The following is a 14,963-nucleotide window of genomic DNA, read 5'->3' as shown; positions in this document are numbered from 1 at the left end:
ATGTGTTTAGGCATTATTTTTACCTCATTTTAAAAATGAGACCAGAGCTTATGAACGGTGCCAGTTTTATGTATAAGCTAAACAGGCTATAGCTTAGGGCCCCACTCTCTTGGGGGGCCCCCAAAAATGTAAAGGGGGAAAAATTGGATGTACATTTCCAAAATATAAGATGAAAAACAAATAAAATAAAACCTACATACAGCAACAGTGTTTTGTGTTTATTAAATTACCATATATTCAACACAATTAGCATATATTCAACACAAAAAAACAGCGACAATTTGTTGCTGACAAAGGACAGCTGGACATATAAAGGGCCCCATTACCTTCAGTAGCTGAGGGCCACATCAAACCTAAATCCAGCCCTGATTATGAAATTCCAATGTTTGAAAATAATGTGTCCTTCTTTACAGTGGACAGTCCTTTATTCTGAAGGGATGTTAAACATTGTGAGGACGCCATGTTGTCCCCACTGAGAAACTGTTTTTGGTCCGCTTATGGTTGGCAGGGGGGGGGAGGACTTCCATGTGCGAGAGAATGAGCATTATTTCCAGATAAAGTTATGCTCCAGCACCTCTCATATGGAAATTATGCCTTATAAGAGGTCACAGGTTTTTGGTTTCATGCGCTTCTGCAGGGAATAGATATACACACCCATTGCCCAAACCCCAAACAAATACAACAAAGTTTTTAAAGCATCACTGAATACCTGAACCTGATTTTATGTGGGTTCATTTCCCCCCCAAAAAACAATTCAATCTCTAAATGCAGACAATCCCTACCTCACTCCCCGTGACATTCAAAGAACTAATTATTTCCACCACATGAACAAACTGACATATCCACATCACAATAGGACAAGGAGATTCTTCAGGCACATCCATAGACATAGCAAATAATCTGAAGGCACAAATGCCCTGTTATGAACAAGGAAATGTGTGAATCGTGGTTCTGTGCAGAGGTGGGAGGTGAAGGGAGAAAGAAGCACTTTTGGTGCTGAAATGTTTACTTATGTATTTCAACGAAGCTAGCATGGAGTAGTTGAAATATACTCGGAGTCGAGAGTGGATTTCATGCTCTTTATTCAGCTCATAGTGGTGAGGAGGAATGCAAGTTCCCCCAGAACGTCTGCTTTATATACATTATTTACACAATGGGCCCCACGTGGTTGGCTAATTCTGGGATTCTCCTGCAGGCCAATCAGGTTGCGGATTCCCTTCCACCTGGAGCTGGATTGGGTGGCTCCTGTGGGCCAATCAGACTGCTGCATTCTGAATCCTATTGTTCTAGGACCAATCAGACTGCTGCATTTTGGATCCTATTCAACTCAGTACATAACAGTAGTAAAGGTGGTTCATCGCTGGGAGAGTGAGAGCCAATTGGCATGACCCCTAATGCTGATTTTGCACCCAGGTTCACACAGTGGCGGAGCTTCATGCTCCGGCACCGGGGGGTGGAGAGGAGGCAGGGGCGGGGCTAGCTCACATCCCGGGGGCGTGGCATCCAGTGTGGGCAGGGAGGCAGCCGCGATGGCACCCCACCAGGACCGCGCTGCCAGGGACATTGCGCTCCCCCCGCACCCCTCTTCCTCCACCAGTGGGTTCACAATCCATATGCAACAATCCTGGATTTTTCTCTCTTCCCACTTCAGAAGAGGACAAAAACAGAAAAGAAGGTGTGTTGATCTTAGAATATCTGCAGAACCTTCATTAGGAAAAAAAAAAATATGATTTTTTTGTATACTAGTGTCTTATGCTAACATCAGAAAATCGCAGTGCTGGACATAGAACTTTGGTTCTACATTTGGGGTTTCTGCATATAAAGGTTAATATGGTGTGAAAGCAAATAAATGCATTTCAGAATCCTATAAAATAAAAATTGGGGTGATGATGGAGAGCTTTGTTTGCTATACACCACATACCAGAGCAGATGGCATAGAAATTAGGAACGGCAAGGAAATGTTAGATGAGAACCCAGTCAGCTCTGCTGAAAATTGGCCAGTATGCCAGCATCGCATATTCCTGTGCTCTGTGAAATTCAAGACAAAATTTTTCACTACTAAATATGCCAGTGCTGACCCAGTGGTTGAGGAACTGCCAGAGAAGGGCCTTGTATAAACATTCAAAATGGAGTTCAGCGTTGCAAATCATTTTGAAAATTCTCCGATACAGCCTTTTCTTTATGAGAGGCTGCAGTATGAATTTTGGCACACATAATTTATTCTTTTGGGGGGAACTTTCCTGGCCCATATTTCTGCATGTTTTTGGGAGTGCTCTGAATACTGCGCCCTCCTTCACTATGGTTTTGCTTTTTAAAAGTTCATGTTTATAAATGGGACAGGATTGCCTATGAGTCTTTTTTTAAAAAAGAACTAATTGTTAGAAAATTTATGTTTTTCCTTTTTAGTATAGTTATCATCATCATAAAAAATACAAAGATTTAACCAGACAAGGGACATTATATAAATTCAATAAATTATTATTAATATTGTTATATATGTGGATTATTTCCAAACAACTCAAGTAAATCAGAGCAAGAATGTGGACTATAGAATCTTCTACTCCCTACTAAAGGTTGCCCTGGTATAAACACAGAAAATGATTTCCCCCAAAGCTATATAAAACTCAAGCACTCTCCTACATTATGTAACACATACCCAGTACGTGCTACAAAGGAGAAGTAGGTGTTTACAAAATGTCCAGTCTGAGCCACTGCATGAGGAACTCTGTGATGTGAGGTGAGACTTCCACTGATGGGCAGTTTGTGGACAGGCTGCAGCCTGCAGCAATTCTACTAGTACAATCATACCTTGGAATCCCTTCCAGAAGTCCGTTTGACTTCCAAAATGTTCGAAAACCAAAGCACGGCTTCTGATTGGCTGCAGGAAGCTCCTGCAGCCAATTGGAAAATGCGGAGGCCCCGTCGGATGTTCGGCTTCCAAAAGAAGGTTTGAAAACCGGAACAGTCACTTCCGGGTTTCGATCATTCGAGAGCCAAAACATTCGAGAACTAGGCTGTTCAACTTCCAAGATACGACTGTACAGTGGTAGCTCGGGTAAAGAACTTAATTCATTCTGGAGGTCCATTCTTAACCTGAAACTGTTCTTAACTTGAGGTACCACTTTAGCTAATGGGGCCTCCCGCTGCTGCCGCGCTGCCGCCACATGATTTCTGTTCTCATCCTGAAGCAAAGTTCTTAACCCGAGGTACTATTTCTGGGTTAGCGGAGTCTGTAACCTGAAGCGTATGTAACCCGAGGCTCCACTGTATCTGCTTTGACAGAGATTGCCCTACATATCTGGAGAAATGGACGAAAGAGCCAGCACAGTATCAGGCGTCACTGATTTTAAATGTAACTGACCAGAAAGTGCTCACCTGGGGACAACTCCACCACATGTGCAAGAACAACCCCATTTTACCACAGTCCCGCCAGCACCATGGAGAGGTGTATGTTATAGCTTAGTTCAGAGGTTCTCAAACTTATTTGACCCACCTCCCCCTTTTCAGAAAAAAAAATTACTCAGTGCCCCCCTGGTTCAATCCAATCCACCCCAGGGCGGGGGCGCCACTGCAGCCTGCCTCTCATTGGCCCAGGAAAGCCCCTTGCCTTCCACACAACTGCTGGATCCGCTGGGAGGCCCTGTTGCTGTCCCGCAACAGCGCCCAACCCTGATAGTAAGCATCATTACTCTGCTCCCTTATTTTTATTCAACGCCCCTGTTATGTACTGAAGTTCTCACCCTGGGCCAGCAGGTGGATACTTACTGTAGATAGTTCAGGTCCACATATGCAAATAAGGGATCGAAAGTGACGTTCAGTGATTGGATAGTTACAGAAAGTTGTTACAGTTACGTTGTACTGGAGCTCTAGATAAGCAGGCTGGCTGAACCCTTCAGTTCAGTTCTGTTCTGACCTGTGAATAAACAAGAGCTGTTTAGAGAATCGCTGTGTCGTCTGATATGTTCACCCACAACTTAACAGCCCCCCAATTGCACCCGAGGCAATACCACTCCCCTGGATGGTTCCATCATCCCCAGGGGACAGTATTGCCCACTTTGAGAAAGAGTGGCTTAGTTGAGGTACCGTACAATCACTGTGCTGTTTTGAGCATAGTTTCATGGCATATTAGCAGATGTGGTTCTGATGGGCTGCCTGAACCATATCCCTTCCCATTTGTTACCCAAATCTGTCTGCCCTGATCTGCTCCCAGAGGACAGGATCACACTTCAAAATGACCTTGACAGATTAGAGAACTGGGCCAAAACAAACAAGATGAATTTTAACAGGGAGAAATGTAAAGTATTGCACTTGGGCAAAAAAAATGAGAGGCACAAATACAAGATGGGTGACACCTGGCTTGAGAGCAGTACATGTGAAAAGGATCTAGGAGTCTTGGTTGACCACAAACTTGACATGAGCCAACAGTGTGACGCGGCAGCTAAAAAAGCCATTGCAATTCTGGGCTGCATCAATAGGAGTATAGCATCTAGATCAAGGGAAGTAATAGTGCCACTGTATTCTGCTCTGGTCAGACCTCATCTGGAGTACTGTGTCCAGTTCTGGGCACCACAGTTCAAGAAGGACACTGACAAACTGGAACGTGTCCAGAGGAGGGCAACCAAAATGGTCAAAGGCCTGGAAACGATGCCTTATGAGGAACGGCTAAGGGAGCTGGGCATGTTTAGCCTGGAGAAGAGGAGGTTAAGGGGTGATATGATAGCCATGTTCAAATATAGAAAAGGATGTCACATAGAGGAGGGAGAAAGGTTGTTTTCTGCTGCTCCAGAGAAGCGGACACGGAGCAATGGATCCAAACTACAAGAAAGAAGATTCCACCTAAACATTAGGAAGAACTTCCTGACATGTGTATCTGAAGAAGTGTGCTTGCACACGAAAGCTCATACCAAGAACTAACTTAGTTGGTCTTAAAGGTGCTACTGGAAGGATTTTTTTTTATTTTAACTTCCTGACAGTAAGAGCTGTTCGACAGTGGAATTTGCTGCCAAGGAGTGTGGTGGAGTCTCCTTCTTTGGAGGTCTTTAAGCAGAGGCTTGACAACCATATGTCAGGAGTGCTCTGATGGTGTTTCCTGCTTGGCAGGGGGTTGGACTCGATGGCCCTTGTGGTCTCTTCCAACTCTATGATTCTATGATTCTATGGTGTCCACACACTGCTTGCCATCACTTACGCTCTGCCTGTGTGTTGTAAAGAAAGCAAGTAAAAAATGGCATGCCTTCAGTGGTTTCTCCTCCAAAGCCAGACCCAGGCAGCATTGCCCTTGTAACTTCTCACTACTTGGGGAGGTGGGGAGCATGCAGACCCTCCAAGTGTCCTTATTTTCCAGGGATAGTCCTGGATTTACAGAAGCCGTCCCAGTTTCTGATGTGATCCCAGAATGTCCTGCTTTTCCTGAGGTCATCCCTATATTATTTGGAGGAATGTTTGAGGGTATGGAGTTAAGCAGCCACCAACGCAAAGAGAGAAGTAACTATACAGTCATTAGAAGACATCCAAAGGCAGCCCTGTTTAGGGATGTTTTTAAATGTTTAATGCTTTACTGTGTTTTTATATATGTTGGAATAAGGGACACGGGTGGCCCTGTGGGTTAAACCACAGAGCCTAGGACTTGCCGATCTGAAGGTCAGCAGTTCGAATCCCCGCAACGGGGTGAGCTCCCGTTGCTTGGTCCCTGCTCCTGCCAACCTAGCAGTTTGAAAGCACGTCAAAGTGCAAGTAGATAAATAGGTACCGCTCCGGCGGGAAGGTAAACAGCGTTTCCGTGTGCTGCTCTGGTTCGCCAGAAGCGGCTTAGTCATGCTGGCCACATGACCCGGAAGCTGTACACCAGCTCCCTCGGCCAATAAAGCGAGATGAGCGCCGCAACCCCAGAGTCGGTCACGACTGGACCTAATGGTCAAGGGTCCCTTTAGCCTTTACCTTTACTATATATGTTGAAAGCCGCCCAAAGTGGCTAGGGCAACCCAGTCTGATGGACAGGGTATAATTATAATTATATAATTATTGAATAGGCCATCCCTATTTTCATCAGAGAAATGTTGTAGGGTATGCACATAGTCAAATCAAGGAGAACTTGCATATTTTGAGTTTTTTCTTGTATTTCTATGCTGTGAACCATCCTGAGGTCCACAGGTGAAGGGCAGTATACAAATATAAGAAACAGTAAGATAGTGTATACTTTTTGCATGAAATTCACAAGATGGCCTTGAAAAAGGAGATGAAGGGCTTGCGATTTTAAGTTAGATGGATGGTAAAGTCAAGGGTACAAGTAATAGCAGACGTAGAAGAAAGAGGGGAAAACTATGCAATGCCTTACTTTTAGATGCTTTCTGCTGCTTTTTGAGCCTTTGTCAGTTGCTGTTTGCGTCCCTGAGAGACTTTGGTTGTGAGATGCTTCTCTGAAGTGACGCTTCCAATATATATATATTTTTTGAAAGACTGCATGGTACCCTTTCGCCTGCCTGCTTTCACTTGAGATCTGAGGCCTACTGGCCTGTGCAGCTGTGTTCTAGTGCCAGTGTGCTAAGCTGCAGCCCGTTTAAATCAAATTTGACACCCAACACCTTACTGTTTTCTCAGCCTGCCTACCCCAAATATTTCCTTCCAGTTCTGACAGAATGTGTATTCACAGAGCTGCCTTAGAATAACACGTTTTCATTTTTGAGAAGGTTGTACAGGGAGCTTTGCGGTGTGGCAGCCTGCCAAGCAGTGAACATTTAGCAGGGAACGCTCGCTATTGGGTTGTTAATTTGACATGGTTAGGCTCTCTCTGAGCATTTTAGGCTCCCAGTACTAAATTATACCTAACACTTGCCTTCAGGTTTAAGCCATCTGAGCATAAAATCTGACTGTATAAAGTCTGATCTGTCAAACAACCATTTATTCCCTTTGACCCAATCAATTTTCTCTGCCGGATTGTGTGATCATTATCCGCATCTTGAGGCAGCTACGTGGGTCTTGCAAAACCTTCCAGATTGGGACGTTACATGGGTGGCTAAAAAGGATGACAATTTAGAATTAACAAATAGAAGTGCCCTGGATGAATGGAAACTCGGGCAAATCAGACTTTACACGGAGTATCACTGAAAAGCTGAATCCAGTCATTATGCTAATTATAGCTTTTGTGGGAACTGAGTGTTTTTCTGTCAAACGCCGATGAAGTGAACAGCCTTCATCAGTACATCAAACAATATTGGGGGTGGGCAAAAAGCAGGGAGCAACGTGGTTGCCAGGTCTTGGGGCTTGACTCTGAAAGATAGAGTATCAGCCTTCTGGAGTACAGCAACAAAGTTCGCAATGTTACCTAAACCAATTGGTGGGTGGGCATCCTATTCCCACAACCCTGCTTATTCTTCCTTAAGTAACTACTTGTTGATATGTAGATTGTGTTCTCAGGCTTTGCTTCCTTCCTCCTTCTCCAAATCAGTTTTGTTAGTCTATCTTAGGATGCGTTAGTGTTAACCTCCTGATTCCAGCTTGGACAAACGTAAGCATATACTAAGAACGGCTTTGTTTGCTATAGTAATAAAACTTGTTTTTTAAAATTCTTTTTAATCACGCCACGGGGCATACTGATGTGTCGTGCGGATGGGCGCATGACGCAAGCACGTCCCATGATGTGTGTGCAAAGCTGCTGTGAAACTTTGAGGGGGCCCATGGCCTTCATTGAAATTTTTCAGGGCAACACCCCCGGGGCCACCTACTTGGCAGCCCTGGTATGGAAGTACAGTAGATAATAATAATAATATTTTTTTATTTATACCCCGCCCATCTGGCTGGGTTTCCTTGGCCACTCTGGGTGGCTTCCAACAAAACACTAAAATACAATAACCTATTAAACATTAAAAGCTTCCCTAAACAGGGCTGCCTTCAGATGTCTTCTAAAAGTCTAGTCGTTGTTTTTCTCTTTGACATCTGATGGGAGGGCGTTCCACAGGGTGGACGCCACTACTGAGAAGTCCCTCTGCCTGGTTCCCTGTAGCTTTGCTTCTCGCAGGGAGGGAACTGCCAGAAGGCCCTCGGAGCTGGACCTCAGTGTCTGGGCAGAACGATGGGGGTGGAGACGTTCCTTCAGGTGTACTGGACCGAGGCCGTTTAGGGCTTTACAGATCAGCACCAACACTTTGAGTTGTGCTCGGAAACGTACTGGGAGCCAGTGTAGGTCTTTCAAGACCAGTGTTATATGGTATCAGCGGCCATGTAGATCCAATGGTGCCTCTCACTTTGGGGGCGGGAGGCATGTTTACATTGTCCCCCTCCGTACATTGAAGGTGTGCGCAGAGGAGACTCAGATAAACAGCCCTCGAGACTTTTCTACATGGCAACAGAATCCCTTCAGACAGCATTCTGTGTGGTAGGGGCTTTGGTGGTCACAAAGGAGACCCCCCAGTGTCAAGAAGCAGATGAAGGAAAACAGTCTCCCAGGGTCGTGGGCATCACTTTTCAGCAGGCTTGGTCTTTAATACCTTTCAGCCTTTTAAGAATGTAAAAGCACCAGGAGCCTTGGCAAGGTGTCATAGTCTGTTATCTCACTGCAGTTTGACCAGGAGCCATTTCCATTTATGTGAGAGTGAAAGGTTTGATGACATACCCTTCCATATTCCTCAGATGAAAACAGAGACACATTCTATTCTACATCAGTATTCATTCATTCATTCATTCATTCATTCATTCATTCAATTTATATACCGTCCTGTATCTGGAGGTCTCAGGGTGATTCACAAACAAAACCACAACATATAAAATCAAACCAAAAGCAATAACCCAATAACCCCACCCCCCAGTATCAGTGCTAGTTCGCTGTATTTATTTATTTATTTGGGGTTTTCTTTTCATCTCAGGCTTCCCTAAATGCGGTGCTTTTCCCCCCTAAAAAAATGTTTAGGGACACTCTCATTTTGACTCAAGAAAATCGCCATTTTATAGTTCAAATTGGGAAAAATAAATACAGTAAATGGACAAAAGTACAGTGGTACCTCGGGTTAAAAACTTAATTCGTTCTGGAGGTCTGTTCTTAACCTGAAACTGTTCTTAACCTGAGGTACCACTTTAGCTAATGGGGCCTCCTGCTGTTGCCGCACCACCAGAGCACGATTTCTGTTCTCATCCTGAAGCAAAGTTCTTAACCAGGGGTACTATTTCTGAGTTAGCGGAGTCTGTAACCTGAAACGTCTGTAACCTGAAGAAAATGTTTAGGGGTATGCGTACCCCTGCGCCCCCCCCCCCCAGGGCACTGCCTAAATGCAATACATAAATTCAAAGATTTCTGTACTTAAAATACTGCAGCTTCGTGTGTGCTTCCTCTAATGGCTTTTGTACTTGACCAGTGGGAAATGCTTGAGCAGTGATACCAGTGTAGAACAGAACGTCCCTATTTTCATCTGAGGAATGTTGGAGGGTGAGATGACTGCCTGAGGCCCATGTTTGTGGTTTTGCATATTATTTAGCACCGCCGACAAATAAGCAGATATTGTGGCGCATGCAAATATAGAAATGGTGCTGTTTACATGGCAATATTAAAAACTTGGCATCTCAAACATATACTTGAGGCAGGATGCAGTTACCCCTCCCTTCCTCTAGATGGAGCTCAGTTAGTTTTTCCACCCAGGATGACTGCCCCCTGCTGATGCAAAGAAGGCAATGCAGTATCCATCATTTGCCAACAGATGCGCAGAGTGCAGACCCAGACTGCCAGCTATAGGGACTCAAGCCCTCAGGTTATCTTACAGACTCAGCTCAGTGGCAGCACACCCAACAATTTCTAATATTTGAGTAACCTTTGACCATTTCTGTTTTTCAGGGCAGACCTCTGAAGAATTATCTCCAGCAGCCAGGGACTTCCATTCCAATCTTCCCCAAGCACAGTCTGTACTGGTGATGTCACCTTTTAAATGACCTTTGGAAGTTGCTCAACGCCGCTTCTGGCACATTTTATCCTTATTGCAAATGTGTGTCTGTGTGTGCAAAAAGCAGGTTTTTCTTAACTGCTGCCTTGCATTATAGGGAGCCACTAAATAGAAAATTACATCCCCCCCCCTTCCAGTTTTCATTGCTTGACTTCTGATGGTCTTCTTCTTCCATGGATCACAGCATACCAAACTCTTGTTGTTGTTTTTTAAATATCCTTTATTGATTAAAAAAATTGCATGTCTATACAAACATTCTGTACTATCTCTTAACATGTAAAAAAAAAGAAAATTATATAAAGTTGAAAATTTATAAAGAAATAAAAAATAAATAAAGAAGTAACAAAGATAAGAAACAAAGAAATCAAAAAAAGACAAAAGTTATTTAAATAGTAAAAGTACTCATCAGCACAATCCTTCCCATCCTTCTCATTATGCTGTTTGATATAACATTCTTTTTTACACAGGTTTACATTATATAATATCATTTCTTTCTGCTTTGTATACATTCCGTTCATCTTTTTCTTTACAAATATCACTCAGTTTCTGCTAATATGGAGTTATATGTACAATAAAGTTTATTATTATTTCAATAGTGCCTCACACCAAATGTAAACAAACTGTGAAAAAGAATCCTTGAATTGAAAGTGGAGATGCTATATGTACCTTTTCCTTGCTTATTTGTTTGGTTTGTAGCACACAAAAAAACTTTAATAAAAACTAACTAAAACACAAAAGAAAGAAAGAAAGAAAGAAAGAAAGAAAGAAAGAAAGAAAGAGTTGTTGTTTTTCTTCCTTGTTTCACATTTTATTGTTTTATTTTGCAATATTACATTCAGTTACACATTTTATCATTCTTTACAATACTATATATACATATTGTATATATATTGTATATATACTATATATACTACTATATATACATACACATATACCTATACGTATCTATATATTTTCCTTATTTATATCGTTGTGACTTCCCTCCAAAAAAGTTGTCTAGGAATGAGCAAGGATGAATGGTTGCTGGGATAGTTTTTCGCTCCACACGGAGGGCAAGTGCTTGGTAGATGTTTCTGTATTCTCAGTTGTTACGTTCTCTGTGACCTATCCCTTGCCTTGCCTTGGTGGTCTATCATGTCAGCATCTTAAACCTCACACCTTTCCTTCCACGGGGAACAGGGGGAGAGAATACCTAGGAGTTAACGTGAACGGGCCGATGCCATAAATCAGACGGGTTTTAGCATCTGATGACAAACCTAATTCCTGTCAGAAAAGAGCTGAACTGACCCCCGCCCCTCCCAAACTGTCATCGAAGCTGGACCATAAAAATCACAGCTGTCACCAAAGCATGCCCTGCCCTTGGGGAACATGCCATCCTCGGGACTGATCCACCGTGTTCAGGGCCAAATTCCCAGCCCACAGGCACATTCCATATGACATTTTGTCACATCTCTTGCTGGTGCATCTGTTCCAGGGTCTTTGCTCTTCCTAAATCACTTTATTCCCCCCCCCTTTTTTTTTTTTGCTCTGAAAAGAACCAGGATCAAGAGATGAGTTCTGAGCTGAGAGCTGGAGAGGGCAGGTGCTTCAGAACTGGTTTCAAGAAACCTTAGTCCAGTTAATCCCTTTGTAGCTCCTGGATGCAGCTAAGAAGGTAAAACATTGCACCTCGATTTGCAATTAAATTGATCATGCCATTTCTTCCATTCATACTTAGATGTGTTAATGGGTTTTCAACCACAGCCCATTTCAGCTCACAAATTCAAGTTACTGTTTTGGCAGGATTCAATAGGAAGAAAGGAATACCGTATTTTTCGCTCTATAAGACGCACCAGACCACAAGACGAGGAGGAAAACAAGAAAAAAAATATTCTGAATCTCAGAAGCCAGAACAGCAAGAGGGATCGCTGCGCAGTGAAAGCAGCAATCCCTCTTGCTGTTCTGGCTTCTGGGATAGCTGCGCAGCCTGCATTCGCTCCATAAGACGCACACACATTTCCCCTTACTTTTTAGGAGGGAAAAAGTGAGTCTTATAGAGCAAAAAATACGGTAATTCCTGTGCAAGGAGGGATTTCTCATACATGGCTTTATTTGGAAAACAGAAAAGAAGCAAGGAGATCTCCCTGTATGAGCGAAACACAATTTCTAGAGGAAATGTACGCACTCAACCACTTCGATTGGCAGAATTGGCACTACTACAGGGGCCGCATAATACACATTTCACATTTTTAGGAATTTGAGGCTTTACTGTGGCAGCACCTGAACTTTGGAACTCCTGGCCTATTTAGACCAAGCAGACGCCTTCCCTGTACTCTTTTCAGCACCTGCAAAAAACATTCTTGCTTAGACATGCCTACCTGAATGCTTAGAAAGTTGAGGTAATTTTAATCTGTTTTAGTATTTTAACTTTTGTGTGTTTTAAAAAGTACGGCTGTGGATTTTCCTCGATCTTTTATCTTTTCGTAAACCAACAAATCAAGCAGTGTATAAATCTTATGAAACAAACAAGCAATCAAAATCAAAATGCCTCCGTGTTTAAATGGGCATATGGCCTTGTCTATTTTCAAATTCTTTTATAGTGTTGAAGTATAATCTGGTACTCACTGGTTCGTCTGCCGAAGGGCGTCAGCGTGAGGCACAAAACTCCTGATGCCGTCAGAACTGCGAAACTGTCACTTTTGCCAAAGACGTCCACAGAAATGCATCTGGGCACGTTGGAAAGGCCTTGCCAGCTAATTCACTCAGTCCCCCAAACAGCGTAGAGATGTGGGTACAGAATCTACTCCAGGGGCAGATCTACACTCATGGTTTTTAACATTAACGAAGGGTTAAGGAATGGTTTTGATAAAGTCGATGGACACACGACTTCCTTCTTTTTACATTCATAACGTGTTATTACCTTGTCTATTTATCGCTTAATTTTTAATCATTAAAGGGTAAAGGGACTCCTGACCATTAGGTCCAGTCGTGGACGACTCTGGGGTTGCGGCGCTCATCTCACTTTATTGGCCAAGGGAACCGGTGTACAGCTTCCGGGTCATGTGGCCAGCATGACTAAGCCGCTTCTGGCGAACCAGAGCAGCGCACGGAAACGCCGTTTACCTTCCTGCCAGAGTGGTACCTATTTATCTACTTGCACTTTGACGTGCTTTCGAACTGCTAGGTTGGCAGGAGCAGGGACCGAGCAACGGGAGATCACCCCATCGCAGGGCTTCGAACCACCAACCTTCTGATCAGCAAGCCCTAGGCTCTGTGGTTTAACCCACAGCGCCAATCGTTATCTGCTGCTATATTGGTGAAACACTGCTCATATGTCCCTATGTAGTGTTTTGCCTTTTTTTACTGCATTCAAACTCTCTCTCTCTCTCTCTCTCTCTCTCACACACACACACACACACACACAGACACACACACACACACACACACACACACACACACACATGATATTCAAGGGTCAGATAATAAAGGACACAATGGGAGGGAGGGAAAATTAAAATGTGGCACCAAAGCGTGGAGCAGAGCAACCAGTGACCAGGAGTAGCGTAGCAAACAGCGTTTCAGAAAATGGTGTGGCCGGGTGTTACTTACATTTGACGAAAAAACCAAGGTAAAAAACGTTTTAATTAACAAGTGTGCCCTGTCATTTTAGAACGACAGATCTAATATTGTTCTAATAGGGGGAAATAACGTTAGAGAGGTCAGTGTCGATCGAGCCCAAATCCTAACCTCCAGCATGCCCACAGATATGAAGGGAAACTGTGCTAGGACAGAACCTAGTGGGAGTAATTTTCCTGGGACAAAACAGGATAAAATTAAGATTGCTGCCTCTCTGTCCTGCCACGCTTTTTCCATGTTCCCTCACCTTCATGGTTTGAATGCAGCAGGTGTTCCACAGACATAACTACAGCATATTCTCTTGCCTTCCCCCCCTCCCCCCCGGACAGTTTCCACCCATGGAAATTTGACCATAGGATTGCTCTGCCAACGGCACGCAATGTATTATCATGTCTGGAATCCTTATCGGTTTCACCATGGCAACAGCTGCTCTTGTTTTCCTCTGCAGGTTTTAGCCAAGGCTGCCTGCCAGACCGCTACAAACGAGAAGCAGGGCTTTGCAGTTTCTCAAGGAGAAAATTGTCATGGAAAAGGTCTTAGTAGAAATATTAATGATTGCAAGGGAAGGGGGGGGTGCTTGAAGCGACGGTCGTTTCAGGTAGCCTCTCTGTCTTTTATGACCTCTAAAAAACAAATGATTTTGTTTTTTGCAAGCTGAGAAATGCAGGCTCTTCCATTTCAGAAGATTAAGCCTTAAAAGGAATGCCTCTTAACTTGACTTCCACCATTATATTTGCAAATAGGCCACTGGAATGAAGGTTGAGTATCTGATCCTCTCATCTTTTAATGGGGCTGCTGACATGAGGTCTCCAGCCAGACTGTCATGCTCTCCTGCAGTCGGCCCCCCTGGCTACTGATGATCTGTTTCAGAGACAGGAAATAAATAGTGTCAATGGCTTTGCACCCCCTTCAGAGGATTTATAATCACACTGTCCTCGGAAACAGAGGTGCAGATCCCCATGAAACTTGGGTCCGTCTAAATTTCAGATTCCACCAGACTCCTTAGTTTTTAGTTTCTCACACGGTTCAATCAAAATCTTTATTTGCTAAAATTTCCATGCCACCAATATTAAGAAAAATACCACGACGGTATCGACAATGAACTCACATCTATAAAAGTACAGGAGGAACTGACATGTTTAATCGGAGAAAAGTCATGATTAACTTTTGTTAAAGGAAATATACTCTGAGTCGAATGTGGATTTCATGCTCTTTATTCAGCTCATAGTGGTGAGGAGGAATGGAAGTTCCCCCTCAAAGTATCTGCTTTATATACATTATTTACACAATGGACTGCACGTGATTGGCTAATTCCGGGATTCTCCTGTAGGCCAATCAGGTTGTGGATTCACTTCCACCTGGAGCTGGATTGGGTGGCTCCTGAAGACCAATCATACTGCTGCATTGTTCTAGGACCAATCAGAC

This window comes from Podarcis pityusensis (assembly GCF_964106645.2).
Source record: "Podarcis pityusensis genome assembly, chromosome: 17".
Taxonomy (NCBI): Eukaryota; Metazoa; Chordata; class Lepidosauria; order Squamata; family Lacertidae; genus Podarcis; species Podarcis pityusensis.
The sequence above is the reverse complement of the archived record's forward strand: the minus strand, read 5'-3'. Positions refer to the sequence as shown.